At 38.7% G+C, this 24,065-nt stretch overlaps 1 protein-coding gene across 1 annotated transcript in view; it reads right to left on the bottom strand.

Annotated features, from left to right (window-relative positions):
- The window catches only part of ZNF804B (zinc finger protein 804B), a 518,891-nt gene that overhangs the window by 84,807 nt on the left and 410,019 nt on the right, over positions 1-24,065 (bottom strand). The gene's annotated exons all lie outside the window — the stretch shown is intronic.

Here is a 24,065-nt window from a genome sequence, read left to right as displayed (position 1 = left end):
TAACGGGCACTTTTACCCCCTTCTTGCCCGTGCCAGCTTTCAGCTTGCAGCGCTATCGCATTTTGAATGAAAATTACGCGGTCATGCAACACTGTACCCAAGCAACATTTTTATCATTTTTTTCATACAAATAGAGCTTTCTTTTAATGGAATTTAATCACCACCGGGTTTTTATTTTTTTTGCTAAATAAACAAATAAAGACTGAAAAATTTGAAAAAAGAAACAAACTTTTTTAGTTTGTTATAAAATTTAGCAAACAGGTAATTTTTCTCCTTCACTGATGTGCGCTGATGAGGCTGCACTGATGGGCACTGATAGTCTGCACTGATGGGCGCTGATGAGGCAACACTGATGAGGCGGCATTGATGGGCACTGATGATGGGCACTGATAGGCTGCACTGATGGGCACAGATGAGGTGGCACTGATGAGGAGGCATTGATGGGCACTGATGATGGGCACTGATAGGCTGCACTGATGGGCGCTGATGAGGCAACACTGACGAGGCGGCATTGATAGGCACTGATGATGGGCACTGATGATGAGCACTGATAGGCTGCACTGATGGGCACAGATGAGGTGGCACTGATGAGGCGGCATTGATGGGCACTGATAGGCTGCACTGATGGGCGCTGATGAGGCAACACTGACGAGGCAGCATTGATGGGCACTGATGATAGGCATTGATAGGCTGCACTGATGGGCACTGATGAGGTGGCATTGACGAGGCGGCACTGATGGGCACTGATAGGCTGCACTAAGTATGCGGCACTGGTGGGCACTGATGAGGGGGCATTGATGGGTGGCTCTGATGGGCATTGATAGGCGGCACTGATGGGCACTGTTAGGCTGCACTGATAGGTGACACTAATGAGGGGGCACTAATTGGCAGCACTGATTCACACCTATTGGCAGCACCAGACCACACGGGGATGCAGGTAAAATAAAGCAGTTTATTGGAGCAAACAACAATAAACGCACAGCAAGAGTGAGGAAGAGGGAGCAGGAACAAGCCGGGATCAAGTCCAGAAGCGGGTAGTCACCCAAGCCAGGATCGAGTCAAGAGGCGGGTAGTCTGCCGATGCCGAATCGACTGCCGATGCAGGGTCGAGAGCCAGGAGAGTTGTCAGCCAAGCCAGGAATACGGAGAACAGAGGACTGCTAGCAGAGATGCACATTGGAGCACAAACACAAGGGCAAGGACTGCAACCCATCAGGTGATAGCTATGGTCAGGTGTGCAGCATCATCACTGTGCGACGCCCAGGCAGCAGGCAAGTGATGATGCAATCAGAGTTTATAAGAGGCAGCAGTCTACACATGTCAAAGATGGCTGCCAATAGGAGAGCAAGGTGAGACCTTTACAGGGATTTAATAAAACTGGAGAGTGCAAAATCTGGTGCAGCTCTGCATAGAAACCAATCAGCTTTCAAGTTTTATTGTCAAAGCTTAAAGGGATTGTAAAGGCAGAAGGTTTTCTTATCCTAATGCATTCTCTGCATTAAGATAAAAAAAAACCTTCTGTGTGCAGCACCTCCCCTCAGCCCCCAGATACTTACCTGAACTCATCTTTATCCACCGATGTTGCAGGAGTTTCTCAGCTGCCCGGGACTTCCCTCTTCATTGGCGGAGACAGCAGCCGGAGATTGGCTCCCGCTGCTGTCAATCAAAGTAGTTCTGACAATCAGAAGAGAGAGGAGGCGGTAGGAGCAGCCTCCCCAGCCTCCCTAATACTTACCTGAGCCTCTTCTCTCTCCAACGATGTTCACGAGTCACTTGGCCATCCGAGATTGGCTGAGACATAGCCGTGGCGCAATTGGCTCCTGCAGCTGTCAATCAAAGTCAGTTAGCCAATCAGGAGTGAGAAGGGGGGGCGAACGGCAGCTCTGTGTCTGCATGCTTGCTGTGGGGGCACTTAACAGGAGAGAGGGGCCAGGAGCACCGAAAAAGGACCCAAGAAGAGGAGGATCAGGGCCACTCTGTGCAAAACCAACTGCACAGAAGAGGGAAAGAATGACATGTTCGTTATTTTATATTATTTTTTATAAAACGAGAAATTACAATCACTTTAATTGAACAAGCTAAAGTTAGAAGCTGATTGGCTACCACGCACAGCTGCACCAGATTCTGAGTGCTCCAGTTTTAGTAAATCTATGCTATGTGAGAAGGCACACCGCTCATTGCTTTCACACTGCTCAGTGGGGATCTCTCTGCTGATCCCTGCTAGGCAGGCGGTTGACAGGTCCGTGTCCGCTCTGCAATCCCTCACAGCTCGCTGCTTTCTATGGGGCAATTGGATGAAAAGGACTGCATGACCATTTCAATCCGATTGTCATCCAATCCGATCCGCCGGACGGATGGCGAACGTATTAACGGATTTTATCGGATTGGATGCCAGCAGATGTCAGCGGACATATTCGGACATGTTTGCTGTACAGGAACTGCAAGAGGCTGATACAAAGTCATATTCAGGTAATTACACTGCCTAAAAAATGACATCTCTTTATGTATTCATGATTACAGAGCTGCTTTCATTTATGTCTGTTATATTTGCCCCGAGTTCAGCTTTAAGGAAAGAACATCTGCTCGTGGCCTACATTACACTTGTTTAAATTTCAGATCTTATTTTCTTTCCTCCATTGGACTCCTGGTAGCTGTGGCTGATGGGCATCGATTGTTCATGAAAGTATTCTGTGGGCAGTTTGTGGTCAACTAAAAGGATAGAAGAATGTGACAGCGCCTGTGCTGGGAATACGCTGCATGAAATATACATGAGCCCCCTCCGACAGGAACCCAACACAGCTTACACAGCATGTTATGGAGCAATATGAGCACTTCAAGTGGACCTGTCTCTACAGAAATAACCATTGTGTAACCAATAGCTATAAAAATAGGACCTGTCTTGTTACTTGGATCCAACAACCAACCGCTATAAGAAGAAGGCCTTTTTATTAGGATCATTTTATAATCAATAGTTCTTAGAAGTGGACCTGTCCATTTACACAGCCAAAAGCTATGAGAAGGGGACCTGTCTACCTTCTACCAGCCAACAGCTATGGGAAGAGCACCTGTCTATTTACCAGCAGCCAATAACTATGAGAAAAGGACCTGTCTATTACCAGGGGCAGCGTCCAACAACCACCAACTATGAGAAGAGGACCTGTCTACATACTAGCATCCAACAACCACCAACTATGAGAAGGGGACCTGTCTACCTACTAGCATCCAACAACCACCAACTATGAGAAGGGAACCTGTCTACCTACTAGCATCCAATAGCCAGAAACTATGAGAGGAGGACTTGTCTATATACCAGCATTCAACAGCTATGAGAAGAGGACCTGTCTATTTACCAGCATCCAACAACCAACAGTCAACAACTATGAGAAGATGACCTGTCTCTCAACTAGCATCCAACAGCCGACAGCTATGAGAAAAGGACCTGTCTACTTACTAGCATCCAACAGCCAACAACTATGAGAAGATGGCCTGTCTCTCTACTAGCATCCAACAGTCAACAACTATGAGAAGATGACCTGTCTCTCAACTAGCATCCAACAGCCGACAGCTATGAGAAAAGGACCTGTCTACTTACTAGCATCCAACAGCCAACAACTATGAGAAGATGGCCTGTCTCTCTACTAGCATCCAACAGTCAACAACTATGAGAAGATGACCTGTCTCTCAACTAGCATCCAACAGCCGACAGCTATGAGAAAAGGACCTGTCTACTTACTAGCATCCAACAGCCAACAGCTATGAGAAAAGGACCTGTCTACTTACTAGCATCCAACAGCCAAAAACTATGAGAAGATGACCTGTCTCTCTACTAGCATCCAACAGCCGACAGCTATGAGAAAAGGACCTGTCTACTTACTAGCATCCAACAACCAACAACTATGAGAAGATGGCCTGTCTCTCTACTAGCATCCAACTACCGACAGCTATGAGAAGAGGACCTGTCTATGTACCAGCATCCAACAACCACTAACTTTGAGAACTAATCCATCAACTAAACCATCAACTAAAAGAAGAGAACCTGTCTACCTACAAGCATCCAACAGTCAACAGCAATAAGAGGAGCATCTGCCCATTTACCAGCATCCAACAACCAACAGCCAACAACTATGAGAAGAGGAGAGGACCTGTCTTTTTATTAGGATCATTTTATAGCCAATAGTTATTAGAAGTGGACCTGTCTATTTACTAGGAGGTTTTGTAGCCAATAGCTAGTAGAAGAGGACCTGTCTATTTACTAGGATTCAACAGCCAAAAGCTATGAAAAGGGGACCTGTCTATTTACCAGCATCCAACAACCAACAACTATGAGAAGAGGACCTGTCTATTACCAGCATCCAACAACCACCAATTTTGAGAAGGGGACCTGTCTACCTACTAGCATCCAACAACCACCAACTATGAGAAGGGGACCTGTCTACCTACTAACATCCAACAGTTATGAGAAGAGGACCTGTCTATTTACCAGCATCCAACAACCAACAGCCAACAGCCAACAACTGTGAGAAGAGGACCTGTCTACCTATTAGCATCCAACAGTCAACAACTATGAGAAGAGGACCTATCTCCCTACTAGCATCGAACAGCCGACAGCTATGAGAAGAGGACCTGTCTATTTACCAGCATCCAACAACCACCAACTTTGAGAAGGGGACCTTTTTTTATTTAACAGCATCCAACACCCATCAACTACAAGAAGAGGACCTGTCTAACTACTAGCACCCAACAGCTATAAGAAGAGCACCTATCCATTTACCAGCATCCAACAACCAACATCCAACAACTATGAGAGGAGGACCTGTCTACCTACTAGCATCCAACAGCCAACAACTATGAGAAGAGGACTTGTCTGTTTACCAGCATCCAACAGCCTCCAACTATGAGAAGAGGACCAGTCTACCTACTGGCATACAACAGCCAATAGCTTTGAGAAGAAGACCCGTCTATTTACTGGGATTATTTTGTAGCCAATAGCTATGGGAGGAGAACCAGTCTATTTACTAACATCCAACGACTGTGAGAGGATGACCTTTCTATTTACAAGAATCATTTGTAGCTAAAAGCTTTGGGAAAAAGACCTGCCAATAAACTAGCATCCAGAAACCAACAGCTAAGTATATTTACTGGGAGAATTGTATAGCCAATAGCTAAGGGATGAAGACCCTTCTGTTTACTAGAATGGTTTTGTAGCCAATATCCATAGGAAGAGGACCTACATATTTACTTGGATCGTTTTGTACCCAATAGCTATGTGAAAAGGATCTGTCTATTTATAAGGATCATTCTATAGCTAATAGCTGCAAGAAGGGGTCCTGTTTATTTACTCTACCAGCATGCAAGCAATTGGGAAATACCCTTTGCACAATAGATAAATATATATGTAAAATCCTGAAGGGTGTGTCCGCGTAGGCATGCGCGGTTTGTTTCGTTCCAAATAAATATTCAGTAAATTTTTTCCTTATTTGGATGCTAAAGAAATTCCGAATTACAATTTTTCCGAAATCTCCAAATAACGAAACGCAATTCGCCTGAATTTACGAAAATCGGCATGTAATATTAATTGAATTGTAAATTGAAATGCATTTGAACTTGAAAGGGAATTCGAACTGTACCATATTGCTGAAATCAAAGACTCCCCGTGTCTTATTAGAGTACAAATTCAAAATAATGCGGTTTTGATTTTTTTTTTAAGCCAAAGGTAATTTAAAGATTCATTATAATGATCATTTGATGAACATTTTTCTTTTGTTCATTAACTTTACATTTGTAAAATTGATAAAAAGAAACCATTAAAATATATATATATTCTATAGTACTTGTACTGGACATTATTTTTTCACCTTAAATTACACTCTGCTCTCTCCTCTCTCTCTCACAAAATGACTGCCACACATGGTCTTATATAATGTGCCGGTGTTCCGGTAAAAAAACCTACCCGTGAAAATTCCCTACCCTCGTCACTTCCGGTGAGGGTACGTCAGTCATCAGCTGAGCCACTTCCCAGTACACATGCGCGCACAGTAAATGATCTCGGCTTCCGTGAAAAAACCCTACCCTCCTTCCCAGTCCTTAAAGCGGCGGCTTCCCGTCAAAATACCCTACCCTCGTTCCCCGGCGGGTCCAGAAAAATTTAAAAGTGCCTCTTAATGGAAGAAAATGTATATATATTAATCGAAATGGAATAATAAAAAAAAAAAAATATATATATATATTTAATTTTCCTCCATTAGGAGACACTTTTACATTTTCCTCAACCCGCCGGGGAACGAGGGTAGGGTATTTTCACGGGAAGCCGACATCATTTGCTAACCCAACGCTTTAAGCACTGGAAACGAGGGTAGGGTTATTTCACGGGAAGCCATTGTAACGTTAAAAAAAACCCTACCCCGTGAAAATTCCCTACCCTCGACACTTCCGGTGTGAGACGATCATTTACTGCCTGAGCATGCGCACTGGGAAGCGGCTCAGCTGATGCATGATGTATGTGCATCGGAGGTGACGAGGGTAGGGAATTTTCACGGGATAGGGTTTTTTAACGTTACACCGGAGCCAAGGGAAATGCGTTGCATTATGGGAATGGCACCCAAAATGTGTCTATTTTACATAAGTAGTTGCAAAATAAAATAATTGTATTAATTTTGGCATATATTTGTCAGTTCCGAAATCAAAATGCACTTTTTAAATGCAAACATTTAGACTGCCGCATTCCAATCGAAAAATGGAGATTCGACTGATTCAAAATTTATCGATTCTGAATTGAAAAATTGGCAAAGTCGAAGAAAATACAAGTTCCGAATACGAATCCCAAATACGAATTTGAAATCCCAACTACCAATTGAACAAATCAACAAAATTAAACAAAACGAAATAACTAGATTACCAATCTAAATCAAATGAAACACATTTTTTTGTCATGCACACATGTCTATGGGTGAGGAAGGCAAACATAATAACAATTTTATTTGTTGCAAAATTTACTAGTTTTGTGATAGTGTATGGCCCATTGGTGGCCAGAATTTTATGCATTTTATGGATCTAATGATCAGCTTTTAAATTAATATGAATAAAATTATATGAAGTTTTAATAATTGTGTGTGTTTTATATAAGTGAGGGCACAATAAAAGTCACATTTCTTTTTGGTCTTTAATCTGGAGTATGGCTACTTGAAGTACAAATAGAAGGTAGGTCAGCTGGCATCCACTCATAACTGGAAAAATATTTTTTAAGTGATTTTTTAACCGCTTCTGGACCACCCGCCGCAGTTATACTGCGGCAGGCAGCCCCTCCTGCGCGAACCGACATAGGTATATGCAGTGTTGGGGGTAACTAGTTACAAAGTAACTAATTACAGTAACTACATTACTTTTTTTGGTAACTAAGTAAAGTAACTAGTTACAATACTAATATTGGTAACTACACTACTTTACTAGGCTATAGGAACGCGCTTTCCTGCGTTACCCAAGCCGTGCGATACAATCGTTATTTCGAAGAATAGAGAGGGATGAAGTTTATGACTTTTTGTTGCACTTTATGTTTTATTCAGTTTTTTCAGGTTTTGTTCTCATGTTTCCCAAAGCCTGTGTTTATACAATAAACTCTATGCAGAAAGAGTGTCATGTATCTTCTTCTACACGGTCAATTAAGAAAGAGGAAAGTAAAGTAATAAGTAGTGAAGTTACTTTTCAAATGCAGTAACTAGTAAAGTAATCTCATTACAATTTACAGAAGTAACTAGTAACTAGTTACATTTTTTGAGTAACTACCCCAACACTGGGTATATGTTGGTCACGCCCCTGCAGCTAGGGGGCAAATTGTCAGCGGGGACTCCAATGCACAGGGCAGGCGACTACGATTGCCGCCTGACACCCGCAATCACTCCCCGCTGAGAGAGACGAATGGTCAGCTGTTATACACAAAGGCAGACCGTTCTTCTCTCTGGAATGATCACAGAGCGCCTGTGATCCTTCTATATAGGATCACAGGTCTCTGTGATCATTTCACAAGCCACGATCCCCCCACAGTTAGAAACACGCCCTTAGGTACACATTTAACCCCTTGATCACTTACCATGTTAACCCCTTCCTTGCCAGTGTCATTATTACAGTAACAGTGCATATTTTTAGCACTGATTACTGTAGTAAAGTCACTGGTCCCCCCAAAAGTGTCAAACATTTCAGTCAGGGGTCCGATCTGTCCACCGCAATGTCGCAGTCCTGCAAAAAATTGCAGATCGCCGCCATTACTAGTAAAAAAAAAAAAAAAACAAGATAAATCTTTCCCGTAGATAATAGATGCGATAACTTTTGTGTAAAATACGCTTATTGCGATTTTGTTTTACCAAAAATATGTAGCAGAAAACAAATTGGCCTTAAATGTTAAAACATTTTGATTTTAAAATGATTTTTTTGGGAATGTCATGAAGCAGAATGTGAAAAATATTGTTTTTTTTTTCAAAATTGTCGCTCTTTTTTGTTTATAGCGCAAAAATTAAAAAAATCGCACAGGTGATCAAATACCACCAAAAAAAAGCTCTATTAGTGGGAAAAAAAAGGACATCAATTTTATTTGGGTACAGCGTCGTACAACCGTGCAATTGTCCGTTAATGTAACGCAGTGCCAAATCGCAAAATATGGCCTGGTCATTAAGGGGGCAAATCCTTCCGGTCCAGAAGTGGTTAAAAGTCCGATTTATTGTTGGTCTTTAATCTGGAGTATGAATACTGGAAGTACAAATAGAAGGCAGGCCAGCTGGCATCCACTCATAACTGGAAAAATATTTTTTTACGTGATTTTTTAAATAATGTGAAATATTCTGCTGATGTTATAAGCACAACTCTAACCATGGTGGGGGCACTGGGGACAGGGCTCCCCCATAACAACACTGGCATCTAAAGGGTTGAATGCGTATCACATACTGTAAGTGTTTTTTGAATGTTTCATTTTTTCATATTTTTAGCAATGACTATTTATACTCTCTGCCTCTCTATAGGAAGGCGTACTGTGTTAAAATATATAGACGCAGTAGGGGATATGCATATGTTAATAGGATGCTACAGATTGCCTTTTAAGCGTTTCAAACATATGTCTGCAGAGAAAAACATATCAGCAGATTGGTGGGTTTTTTTTTTTTTTTTTAAGTTCTTCAGTTTTTCCATGGGGTGTTTGTGCCTTTCAGTGAGGTGGAAATTAGTGAGAGAGAAATTATTTGATTAATCCATTAGCACAGAATATGATCCTTGCCTCATTGTCACCATTAGGAAACCGATGTGCTGTAAATTCGGCAGTAATGGACTATATCAAACAATAATTTTTACAGAAGCTTCGTACATAATAATTATGCATAATTATACAGCACATTAATTTTTGTAGAGGTGTTTTGTTTCTGTCTTTATTTTTATCGGTTTATGCGGTTTAGATGCAGTAAAAACAAATAGGAAAAATTACACAAGCATACGTATGTTATATGTACCGCATGAACAGTGTAATCCTGATATAATATTATCCAACATATCACTGATTCTGATATAAAGTATCCAAAATTCAGTTGTCTATAAAACATGTTTAGCTTAGCATGTAGCATTTACCTCCTGGAATCCATCTGCCCATAGATCAGGCATGCAGGCAGGAGGATGTGCTGAACTGAGAAAGTCCCCCCCCCCCCATGCCCATAAAGACTCCTGGGCTAAGCCAGAAACCAGGAAGCAACTGAAGAAATGAAAAAAAAATAAGTTTAAAACAAGTAAAAATAATCTACCTTCCTACTGTATCTATTTACTAAGTTAGCAGCATAAGGATTAAAAATAGGTATTGTTGTTTAACCACTTCCGCCCACCGTACATTTACTGCGGCACTCTGCCGCTTACAGGCACAGCGACGTAGACCTACGTCGCTCACCCATGAGACTGTAGGGGGCGAGCGCGTGCCGCCGGCAGGGCGCGCTCCCGCCCCTGCTCGTTCCCTGGGGAGCCAGCGCGTGTGACCGGAGGCTCCGATGGCCGCCGGCCACTCGCAATCTCCTGCAGCAGAGGGAGAAAGACAGACGGTAATGTAAACACAGTCGTCTGTCATTCTCCCTGAAGTAAGCACAGAGGCTATGCGATCCTGCTATATAGGATTGCATGGTTACTTCACTAGCCACGCCCCCCCCCCACAGTTATAATCACACCTCTAGGGACACACTTAACCCCTTGATCACCAGTAAAGTTAACCCCTTCCCTGCCAGTGTCATTTTTACAGTAACAGTGCAAATTTTTTTTACTGTAGTAATGTCACTGGTACCCCCAAAAGTGTCAAAAATGTCAGTCAGGGGTCTGATCTGCCTGCCGCAATGTTGCAGTCCCGCTAAAAATCGCAGATCGCCGCCATTACTAGTAAAAAAAAATAATAAAATAAAAATGACATAAATCTTTCCCCTACTTTGTAGACGCGATAACTTTTGTGCAAACCAATTTAAAGTACACTTATTAGGATTTTTTTAAACCTTTATGGTAGATATACAGTTGGCTTATGTTTAAGTACACACATACTTTTTTCATTGGTTCAAAATATTTTGGCAAACATTGATTTAATTGTGAGGAGGTGGAGCTGATCCATTAATTGTTTTTTTTTTTTTTTTTGTGGGATTTTTTTTTACCAAAAATATGCAGCAGAATACAAATTGGTCTAAAATGATAAAAACATTGGATTTTTAATGTTTTTTTGGGGGGGGGGGCGATTGTTATATAGCAGAAAGTGAAAAATATTGTTTGTTTGTTTTTTTCAAAATTGTCACTTTTTTTTTTGTTTATAGCGCAAAAAATAAAAATTGCACAGGTGATCAAATACCACCAAAAGAAAGCTCTATTTGTGGGGAAAAAAGGACATCAATTTTATTTGGGTACAGCGTCGCACGACCGCGCAATTGTCCGTTAAAGTATCACAGTGCCACCTCGGAACCAAGTTGAAGCCCGGATAGACTTTGTCCTACGGACTGCCCTGTCGGGTTCCAGGAGGGCCCCCAGCGGCCCTCCCCTCCCTTCTCCTGTTGGCCACGGTTGGCCTTCCACTGAGTTCGGGCTGTGTTGATATGTTTTCTACTACACGCACTGTATTAACCATGTCATTGTTATATGCCTTGGTTGTGGTGTATTTGTACTGTGTTTTATTGCAAATTTCAAAAATAAGCCCCTTTAAAAAAAAATAAATAAATAACGCAGTGCCGTATCGCAAAAAAAATGGCCTGGTCATTAAGGGGGAAAATCTTCCGGTCCAGAAGTGGTTAAGGGAAAAACGCCTACAAAAGAAAACAAATTTAGGTCTTGGTGACCTAAGGCCATCTGGTAAGAAGCAACAATTGCTTATTTTCTCAAGAGCACAAATTGGAGCACCAATCACATTGAAGATTTTTTCATTTATATTGCACGGACTTTTTCACCAGTTGCACAAATAATTTTGTGAATCACAGATTTTATTGTCAGATATATAAATTGAATTGATATTATCATCATTTAATTTTTAGCAATAATCACAAGTGTCACACATTTGTATTATTAACCACTTGCCGACCGCCGCAAGTACATATACTGCGGCGGTCAGCCCCGGCCAGGCAAAGTGACGTATATATACGTCACTAGCCTGTCACCGGCTTGTGAGCCAATAGCGGGCGAGCGCGCGCCCGCCGAGGCGCGCGCCCGCCCCGGCTCGTTCCCTAAGAAGTCAGTGCGTGTGACCGGCGGACATCAGGTCACTCGCGATCGTTCACCGGGAAGGGAGAAAGGCAGGCGGCTAATGTAAACAAGCCGCCTGTCATTCTCCCCTGTGTAAAAATGGAGATCAGACGGTTCTACTATGTAGGACCGTTGATCTCTGTTCTTACACCAGTAGCCATGTCCCATCACAGTTAGAAGCATGCCCCTAGGACACACTTAACCCCTCCTTCTCCAATACAGTTAACCCCTTCCCTGCCAGTGTCATTTTTACAGTAACAGTGCATATGTATAGCACTGATTACTGTAGTAATGTCACTGGTACCCCCAAAAGTGTCAAAAATGTCAGTCAAGGGTCCGATCTGTCCGCCGCAATGTCGCAGTCCCGCAAAAAAAATCGCAGATCGCCGCCATTATTCGTTAAATAAAAAAACACCAAAAATTACAAAAATCTTTCCCTTTGTAAGTAAACGCGATAACTTTTGCGCAAACCAATCAAAATACGCTTTTTGCAATTTTTTTTTACCAAACATATGTAGCATAAAACAAATTGGCCGAAAATGTTAAAAAATTTAGATTTTTACATTTTTTTGGGGGGAATTTCATATAAAAAAAATTTGAAAAATATTGTTATTTTTGCAAAAATATTGTTATTTTTGCAAAATTGACGCTCTTTTTTTGTTTATAGCGCATGATCAAAAAATCGCACAGGTGATCAAATACCACCAAAAGAAAGCTCTGTTTGTGGGAAAAAAGAACGTCAAATTCGCTTAGGTACAGCGTCGCACGACCGCGCAATTTTTCGTTAAAGTCACACAGTAAAAAATCGCAAAAAACCCCCTGATCAGGAAAGGGGTAAAATCGTCTGGGGCTTAAGTGGTTAAGCTAACACAAAAGTCACCAAACTTGCACATAGCTTGTGACAGATCATTTATGTATTATTTTTGAATTTTTATTTGAAATATTTCACAGGAAATAAGGTATTATATTTTATTTGAGTTTAAACTCATACTCACTCACTGGTCATACTTCACTGGATAGCGATATAATATATATCAGGTTAATATCCACATTGATGATTGCCAAACCTATATACTATTCACATTACAACGGCCACACAAACAATTCCACACGCCCATCATTACCAGCGTCCGTTTTCATCATTTTTTTGGTACCCTTACCACGCAAATAAAAGGGCAGCAGGTATTTCTACGTACATAGGGCCACATAGTAAAACTAGGCGCGTTCACTTTGATCATTAAAAAAAACAAAACAAATGCAGCCACCACGTCTAAAAATTAGTAAGCTGCATTATAATACATTTTTCTTTTTTTGGGCGCCATACTGCTTTAATACTCCTACACTAAAAAAATACGTCTGATGAACGGTCCGCCGTAATCCTGAACTGTTTTGAGGAGTTCACATTGACTGTAAGACGTTCTTTATTCCTCTGAAATATTTCTGCAGATAAAAGGTGAACAAACTCTTATAATTTAGCCTTGCCTTCACGGAGAGATGGTTCCATGTGTTTATTTTCTGTCAGTTCATACAGACATTTTTTACATTCCAGAAACAGTTTGGAAATTTCTTCAGTAATTCTCTCTAACTGCAACTGACAGTTTGTCGATTTTAATGTTCGGATAAAAGTGAGGAAGTAAAAAGTGTGGGGTTCTGTTTCCATACACCAGATTAAAAAAATACAGCTTTAAAGAAACCTTTTCTTGCCATCGCCACTGCTTTGGCGCTGTCATTAGTATATGCAGAGTTATCAACTGAAAGGGGATGTGCTTTGTGTGAATTTATCAGATAATGAAAGAGTATTACACTCAGAGAACATAAATGGCATGCTGTCAGAGTCCTGCCAGAAACACAATGTTCGATGGTTTCTTTATGCACAACTATACTTGATTTGGCTGTACTGAAAAAAAACTTAGAATGAACAGGATGCATGTGATCCTAGCGCAGCTCACTGCTGCCCTCTATGTGAATGTATCTTAACCACTTCTGGACCGGAAGGATTTGCCCCCTTAATGACCAGGCCATATTTTGTGATTCGGCGCTGCGTTACTTTAAAAGACAATTACGCTGTTGTGCAATGATGTACCTAAATAAAATTGACGTCCTTTTTTTCCCACAAACAGAGCTTTCTTTTGGTGGTATTTGATCACCTGTGCGATTTTTATTTTTTGCACTATAAACAAAAAAAGAGCGACAATTCTGAAAAAAACAATATTTTTCACATTCTGCTATATAACATTCCCCAAAAAAAAATGTAAAAATCACATTTTTTTACCATTTTAGGCCAATTTGTTTTCTGCTACATATTTTTGGTAAAAAAAATCGCAATAAGCGTATTTTGATTGTTTTGCGCAAAAGTTTTTGCCTCTACTAACAACCGGAAAGATTTATGTCATTTTTGTTTATTTATTTTACTAGTAATGGCGAGCAATCTGCGATTTTTTGAGGGACTGCGACATTGCGGCGGACAGATCGGACCCCTAACTGACATTTTTGACATTTTTGGGGGGACCAGTGACATTACTACAGTAATCAGTGCTATAAATATGCACTGTTACTGTAATAATGACACTGACAGGGAAGGGGTTAACACAGTAAGTGATCAAGGGGTTAAATGTGTACCTAGGGGCGTGTTTATAACTGTATGGGGGCGGGGCTTGTGAAATGATCATAGAGATCTGTGTTCCTATATAGAAGGATCACAGGAGTTCTATGATCATTCCAGGGAGAAGAACAGTCAGCTGTGTTTACAACAGCTGACCATTCTTCTCTCTCAGTGGGGAGTGATCGCGGGTGTCAGGCGGTAATCGGAGCCGCCTGCCCTATGGATCGGCTTCCCCACTGACGAGCGGGGGCGGGAACGCGCTGACAGCGGCGCACACTTGCCCCCTAGCTAGCTACAGGCGCGGGACCGACGTATACTTACATTAGTTTGCACAGGACCGGCTGCCTACCATAGTATAACTGCGGCGGGCAGTCAGCAACTGGTTAAAATGAAAAGGTATTACACTGGGAGTGAATAGATGGCATTACTGCCAGAGCCCTGCTGGCAACAGGATTTCAAATGATTGTCTTCATGTAAAATTATACTTGATTTGCTGAAGTACTGAAAAAAAGCATAAACTTAGAATAAACAGGATGCATGTGATCGTAGCAGAGCTCTCTACTGCCCTCTATGTGAATGCTGTATATCTAATAATAACAGAGTATTACACTAGAAGTGAATAAATGGCACCACTGGCAGAGCCCCTGTCAGAAACAGAATCTCAAATGATTGTCTTTATGTAGAATTATACTTGATTTGCTAAAGTACTGAAAAAAAACTTAGAATAAACAGGATGCATGTAATCCTAGCAAACCTCACTACTGCCCTCTATGTGATTGTATTTAATAACGAGAGGGTATTACACTGGAAGTGAATAAATGGCACCACTGCCAGAGCCCTGCCAGAAACAGAATTTCTAATTATGTTCTTTATGTAGAATTATACTTGAAGAATAAGAAGAATAAACTTAAAATAAACAGGATGCATGTGATTCTGGCATAGCTCAATGCTGCCCTCTATGTGAATTTATCTGATAATAGAGTATTACATTATTATAATTATATATAATATTATTTTAGATATTATATTATATTCTATTATTGTATTATTATTATTATTATCATTATTATTATATATTGCATATTATATTATTATTATTATTATTATTATTATTATTATTATATAATTATTATTAAAAAAGAATAGCGCACACATGCAAAAGAAATGACTATCAAATATGGAGACAATCCATAAATAAAAATAGGGATTTAATCCCACCATATGGCCATATCGCGCTCAAGCCCACCACTACGTCAAAGTATAATTATTATTAGTACAATTATTATTAGTACAATTATTATTATTATAATTATGTGAATTTATCTGATAATGATAGACTATTACACTTGAACTGAATAAATAGCAAGGCTGTCAGAGCCCACGGAAAAACAACATTTTAGATGGTTTCTTTATACAAAATTATACTTGATTTTGTTGAAGTACTGACAATAGGATAAACTTAGAATGAACAAGGTGCATGGATCCTAGCCTGGCTTAATGCTGCCCATTATGGCAGCTGATAATGAGGGAGTATTACATTAGAAGGGAATAAATGGCACCATTCTCAGAGTCCTGCCAGAAACAGAATCAAAGGGATGAAGGGGGGGGGGGGGGTCACAAAGAGGTGCTAGACGGGTTGGATATTTTTGTGTTCTGATGTGTATTTTGACTGATTATTTGAAATAAAAAGTTTGCAATCTTTCTTTAAATTTTCTCTGTGGGAGACGAACAGTCGAGTGAACATCTAATCATTAAATGACTCATTGCCAGCCTAAGCAGTATTTTTCGGCTGACTGTAGCCGGCCAAGAAATGGATCAGGTAGCAGTTTTATAAGTGTGGTTGGAGGTGAATGGTCGGTCAGCTTGCTAGACATACATCTATTGATCTATGTGTGTCTGAAACAAACAAGCTCCAAAAGTATCAATAACAAGTGCAGCCCAAAGGATAAATTATTCAATGTATTGCCGGGATATTAATGGATTGTATTGCTGTAATGAAAGATTTTGGATAAAGTGATTAGAGAGCAACAAACTGCACTTTCTGAAAACCTTTTATAAAGCACATGCAGGTCTACCTTCCAATGACTTTGTAATGATAACCATGGAATTCAATGATAACCATAAATACAATGATAACCATGAATACAATGATAACCATGGAATTCAATGATAACCATAGAATTCAATGATAACCATAAATACAATGATAACCATGAATACAATGATAACCATAAATACAATGATAACCATGAATACAATGATAACCATGGAATTCAATGATAACCATGGAATTCAATGATAACCATAGAATACAATGATAACCATAGAATACAATGATAACCATAAATACAATGATAACCATAAATACAATGATAACCATAGAATACAATGATAACCATGGAATACAATGATAACCATGAATACAATGATAACCATGAATACAATGATAGCCATAAATACAATGATAACCATGGAATTCAATGATAACCATGGAATAAAATGATAACCTTGGAATACAATGATAACCATGAATACAATGATAACCATGGAATACAATGATAACCATGGAATTCAATTATAACCATAAATACAATGATAACCATGGAATTCAATGATAATCATGGAATACAATGATAACCATGGAATTCAATGATAACCATGAATACAATGATAACCATGAATACAATGATAACCATGGAATTCAATGATAACCATAGAATACAATGATAACCATAGAATACAATGATAACCATAAATACAATGATAACCATAAATACAATGATAACCATGGAATACAATGATAACCATGAATTCAATGATAACCATGAATACAATGATAACCATGAATACAATGATAACCATGAATACAATGATAACCATGGAATTCAATGATAACCATAGAATACAATGATAACCATAGAATACAATGATAACCATAAATACAATGATAACCATAAATACAATGATAACCATAGAATACAATGATAACCATGGAATACAATGATAACCATGAATTCAATGATAACCATGAATACAATGATAACCATGAATACAATGATAGCCATAAATACAATGATAACCATGGAATTCAATGATAACCATGGAATAAAATGATAACCTTGGAATACAATGATAACCATGAATACAATGATAACCATGGAATACAATGATAACCATGGAATTCAATTATAACCATAAATACAATGATAACCATAAATACAATGATAACCATGGAATTCAATGATAATCATGGAATACAATGATAACCTTGGAATACAATGATAACCATGGAATTCAATGATAACCATGAATACAATGATAACCATGGAATTCAATGATAACCATAGAATACAATGATAACCATAGAATACAATGATAACCATAAATACAATGATAACCATAAATACAATGATAACCATGGAATACAATGATAACCATGAATTCAATGATAACCATGAATACAATGATAACCATGAATACAATGATAACCATGAATACAATGATAGCCATAAATACAATGATAACCATGGAATTCAATGATAACCATGGAATACAATGATAACCATGGAATACAATGATAACCATGAATTCAATGATAACCATGAATACAATGATAACCATGAATACAATGATAACCATGAATACAATGATAGCCATAAATACAATGATAACCATGGAATTCAATGATAACCATGGAATACAATGATAACCATGGAATTCAATTATAACCATAAATACAATGATAACCATAAATACAATGATAACCATGAATACAATGATAGCCATAAATACAATGATAACCATGGAATTCAATGATAATCATGGAATACAATGATAACCTTGGAATACAATGATAACCATGGAATTCAATGATAACCATGAATACAATGATAACCATGGAATTTAATGATAACCATGAATACAATGATAACCATGGAATTTAATGATAACCATGGAATTCAATGATAACCATAAATACAATGATAACCATAAATACAATGATAACCATGGAATTTAATGATAACCATGGAATACAATGATAACCATGAATACAATGATAACCATGGAATTTAATGATAACCATGGAATACAATGATAACCATGAATACAATGATAACCATGGAATTTAATGATAACCATGGAATTCAATTATAACCATGAATGCAATGATAACACCATAGAATACAATGATGAATAATACATGATAAATAAATACAATGGCAACCAATAAATAAGCAATAAACACAATGATAACCATAGAATACAATAATACCATGAAAGCAATAATAACGAATACATGATAAATAAATACAATGGTAACCATAGAATACAATGATAATCATGAATACAATGACAAATAATACATAATAAATAAATACAATGGTAACCAATAAATAAACATACAACGATAACCATAAAAACAATGATACCATGAAAGCAATGATAACTAATACATAATAAATAAATACAATGATAACCATAGAATACAATGACAGCCATGAATACAATAATAACCATGGAATACAATAAAACAGCATGCAATGATAACTATGGATTACAATGATAACTGTAGAATACAATGATAACCATAGGATAAAATAGAGGCGTAACTAGAAAATTTAAGGGTCCCAGTGCAAGAATTCATAAAGGGTCCCCCTGACCCCCCCCCCCCTTTTTCTTTGGTTCTAGGTCCCTTCCCTACAAGCCGTAGGCCCTTATCTCCAGGCCAGAGGCCTTTCCCACTGATCTCGGGCCGTGTTCTACATGTATCCAGGGGGTGGTAATGCATTTCAGAGGTGTTCCTTCTTTCCCAAAGCCCTTTATTACAGTCCCACAGCAAGACCCTTTCCCATATTCTAGCCCCCCCCCCATGGTGGTGGAACCCTGGTGGCCCAGTAACAAGTGCAAACTTTGCGACCCTTGGAGTTCCACTACTGGAAGAAAATGATAACCATAGAATAGAATGATAACCGTAGAATAAAATGATGACCATGGAATACAATGATGACAAAAGAATACAGTGCTGACCATGGAATACAATGATAACTAAAGAATATGATGCTGACCATGGAATACAATGATAACTGTAGAGTAAAATGATAACCCTGTAATACAGTACATGTAGTACAGTCAACAGTAAATGGCTTCACATTTGCTTGGGGCAAACATAGATCAATACTTAATACAAAAAAGTTAACGGAAAAGAAAAAGTGTATATATATATATATATATATATATATATATATATATATATGGGAAAAAAAAGTCAGACTCAATGGACTACTCCTACTACTGTCTTTTTCTGTCACTTTTCTATATTTCTAATACAATGATAACTAAAGAATACAATGATGACCATGGATTGCAATGATAACTATAGAAAACTATGATGACCATGGATTTCAATGATAACTATAGAATACAATAATGACAATGGAATACAATGCTTACTAAAGAATATAATGATAACGATGGAATACAATGATAACTATAGAATACAATGATGACCATGCAATACAATCTTAACTATAGAATACAATGTTTACCCTGGAATACTATGATAAACATGGAATATACTGGCGTTTCACCACATACTTTCTCTATTTCTCTCATTTAATTTTTGTTAATTGCCCCACTTTTATACTTTTGTCTTTAATAATCGGTCACATAGGGGCCCGGTTGTCAGCAAATCTTACCATAACTGCGAGCAACACATGACCAGATAGATAGATAGATAGATAGATAGATAGATAGATAGATAGATAGATAGATAGATAGATAGATAGATAGATAGATAGATAGATAGATAGATAGACAGATAGACAGATAGACAGATAGACAGATAGACAGATAGACAGATAGACAGATAGATAGATAGATAGATAGATAGATAGATAGATAGATAGATAGATAGATAGATAGATAGATAAGATAAGATAAGATAAGATAGATAGATAGATCAATTTATACAAATTAGATAGATAGATAGATAGATAGATAGATAGATAGATAGATAGATAGATAGATAGATAGATAGATAGATAGATAGACAGATAGATCGATCGATCGATCGATCGATAGATAGATAGATAGATAGATAGATAGATAGATAGATAGATAGATAGATAGATAGATAGATAGATAGATAGATAGATAGATAGATAGATAGATAGATAGATAGATAGATAGATAGATAGATCAATAAATACAGATAAGAACATATTTACATAAATACAATAGATTGATAGGTAGGTAGATAGATATACCTGGTAGATAAATACAATAAACTAGATAGTAATAGGTACTATAGATAGATAAATGCTTAAATAGCTCAATAAATATGGTTACAATAGATAGAAAGACAGATAGATAGATTAAACAAATACGAGATATGTTGAAGAAAGAACATACCAATTACAACACAGCGTGCGGTTTGGCCTCATGCACACCGGGGCTCTTGTAAACGTCTTTCCCCAGCAGGAGAAAAGCAACTTATAAGCTGCATTTTTGCAAACACGGTTAGGCGCGCCAAGTGCTTTGGTGTTTATTAATTTAGTTGACCAGAATAATAAATGATTCTGGCTAGTGAAAAGAAAAAATGCTCAAGCACCACACGCGCTTAGCGCTTAGGCACGTTTAGACGCATTTACCCTCATTTAGGAGCGCCAGACGTTTCTTATGCCTATGTGTGCATGGACATATAGACTAACATGGAGGGGTGTTTAGAGACAGGATTTAAAAAAAAAAAAAACACTTGCAAAACAGACATTTTTGGACTGAAGTGTGCATGAGGCCTTTGGGTTACACTATGGAAGGTGGCATTATTAATACAAATCATTTTAATACTTTGTCTTCTAGCAGTTTTCCATGCCAGGCTGTAGTCTCTGCACTTTGCCTACTCCTTCTTTTAATATCTAGGGACAGCTGAGGATGCTAATCAATTAGAACAAATGTAGACACCATATCGTACACAACAGTAGCATTAGACTCTCCCGTGCCTTCATTACAGAGAACGCATGCAGCAATGTCTGCAATCAATTTACAATGCATTAGGTTACTTAAATGGCGATAATTAAGAATAATTACTTAATTTATTAGCAATGCTGAAATAATTCACAGTAGCAGCAGACTACCAGTGCATCATTACAACTTTAATTAATTAGAGGCAGTGTAAAATCTCAGAAAATTTCCTATAAATAAAGGGGAGGCATTGCACAAATATAATGCACATTGTACATGTCTGTAGTAACTAATGAGAAATAAATTGAAGCTAAATGCCATGCTCACAATTTTCAGATTTATTTATTATTATTATTTTATATAATTATTATTATTTATTTATTTGTTTTTCATTTTGTTGTGTTCAAGGTTTAAGTGTATCTAAGCCAAAATGTTTTTTTAATTTTGGATTGCATGCAAAAGATTTAGAACCTGTCCGGTCTTTTTAGCTGCCTATGTCCCTGATGGAGATATTCACTCTTTCAGTTTCTACAGGTGACCTCTATCTTTGGTACAGAAAATTATGGAAAATCCAAAATGTCATTTTACTTCTTGCTGTGTCTCTGGAGCAAGAAGTGAAGGGAAATCTCCCCAACCGACGTTAAATAAACCTCCAGCTAAATACATTCTAGGACATGTTTTGTTTTGATGCACCTGGAATGGATTTAGCTAATTTAAAGTAAAGGTTTAATTGGACAGCCAATTCTATTGAAAACTAAGAGAATTTTGGCTTTGAATACACTTTAGCCAAACTTTTTTCTATTATTATACTCTTAAAATCTCAGAAAAAAATATTTCTAAATGAATCGACCAAACCTTTCAGCATGTTGATACATAATAAAATCTATTCACTTTGCAAGGTATTTTTCACTTTGAATGTGGTCATGCGCAAGGAAGTGAAAATTCCCTTTCAAAGTGAACAGGATTCATTCCTTCAGTAAATCAGCTACACAGCAATAGAACAAGCAGCAATGCATTCAGAGAGGCAGCTGATTAGGTGGAAGTTGTCAAACCCCAATTATTTAAGTACACAGTTGATGAATGGCCAACCGCCAGGAAAAATTCTAAGAGGCACTAAATTGCTTACAGCATACTTCCTTAATCAGGGCAACTTAAATTGCCTCCATAGTACCTCATTGGGTACAACAGTTACCAATACTATGACAGTCTCTTCCACTTGCAGTTTATAATGCTTTAACCGCTTGCCGACCGCCGCAGTAAATAGTCGTGCGGCGGTCGGCAAGCGGTAGTACTACGTCGCTAGCCTGTAAGGGTCTAGGGAGCAAGCGCGCACCCCCGGAGGCGCACTCCCGCGTGGTCACGGACACCCCCGCGCGTGTGACCGGCGGACCCGATGTCCGCCAGTCACTCGTGATCGTCGGTGCAGAAGGAGAAAGGCAGGCGGCTGATGTAAACAAGCCGCCTGTCATTCTCCCCTGTGTAGAAACAGTGATCATACGGTTCTACTGTGTAGAACCATTGATCACTGTTCCTACACCTCAAGCCACAGCCAATCACAGTTAGAATCATGCCCCTAGGGACACACACCACCCCTCCCTCTCAAAAAATTAACCCCTTCACTGCCAGTGTAATTTTACAGTAACAGTTCATATGTATAGCACTGATTACTGTAGAAATGTCACTGGTAACCCCAAAAGTGTCAAAAATGTCAGTCAAGGGTCCGATCTGTCTGCCGCAATGTCGCAGTACCGCAAAAAAAATCGCAGATCACCGCCATTACTTGTTAAAAAAAAAAACAACAAAAATGACAAAAATCTTTCCCTTTGTTAGTAAACGTAATAACTTTTGCGCAAACGAATCAAAATATGCTTTTTGCAATTTTTTTTTACCAAACATAGGTAGCATAAAACAAATTGGCCGAAAATGTTAAAAAATTTTGATTTTTACATTTTTTTGGGGGGGAATTTCATATAAAAAAATTTGAAAAATATTGTTATTTTTGCGAAATTTACGCTTTTTTTTTGTTTATAGCGCATGATGAAAAAATCGCACAGGTGATCAAATACCTCCAAAAGAAAGCTCAGTTTGTGGGAAAAAAAGGATGTCAATTTCGTTTAGGTACAGCGTCACACGACCGCGCAATTGTCCGTTAAAGTCATGCAGTGCCGAATCGCAAAATAGGCCCTGGTCAGGAAGGGGGTAAAATCTTCCGGGGCTTAAGTGGTTAAAGGTCTTCTGGGGTGAAGGCAATCAGTATGCCAGAGTTTTTGCAGCTCCAAATGAAGCAAAAACTATTGCTGCCTCTTTTAATGGGCCAACTGTTAATCCTGCCTTGCTCAAACTCCTGCTGCAGCTGTCCTTTATGCTAGGTAGCCTTTCTCAGGGTTCAGAGGTTCTTCAGGAAGATCTTCAAGAATTTACTATGCTTTTCTTAAGCAGTTAGCTATTTTTGTCTCTCAGAAAAGTAATCCCTGGTACCAGTTAGCAGTTAGCTTTTCAGATATCCATAACTTGGGCATTAACCCCACTAAGCACTAATGTAAGGGGCGTTTTCCCACGGATCACCAGTGTAAGAGACATTCTGGCCACTGACCATTAACGTAAAGGGCATTCTTCCCAATGACCACTGATGTAAGGAGCAGTGTTCCCATTGACTACCAATCTAGAGGGAGTATTCTTCCCATTGACCACCAATGTAGGGGCATAATTCCCACTGATCACCAATGTAAGGAGTGTTCTCTACGCTAACAACCAATATAAGAAGCATTCTTCCCACTGACCA

The sequence above is a fragment of the Pelophylax lessonae genome (assembly GCF_965119305.1).
Source record: "Pelophylax lessonae genome assembly, chromosome: 5".
NCBI lineage: Eukaryota > Metazoa > Chordata > Amphibia > Anura > Ranidae > Pelophylax > Pelophylax lessonae.
This window is presented reverse-complemented; position numbering and strand designations above follow the sequence as displayed.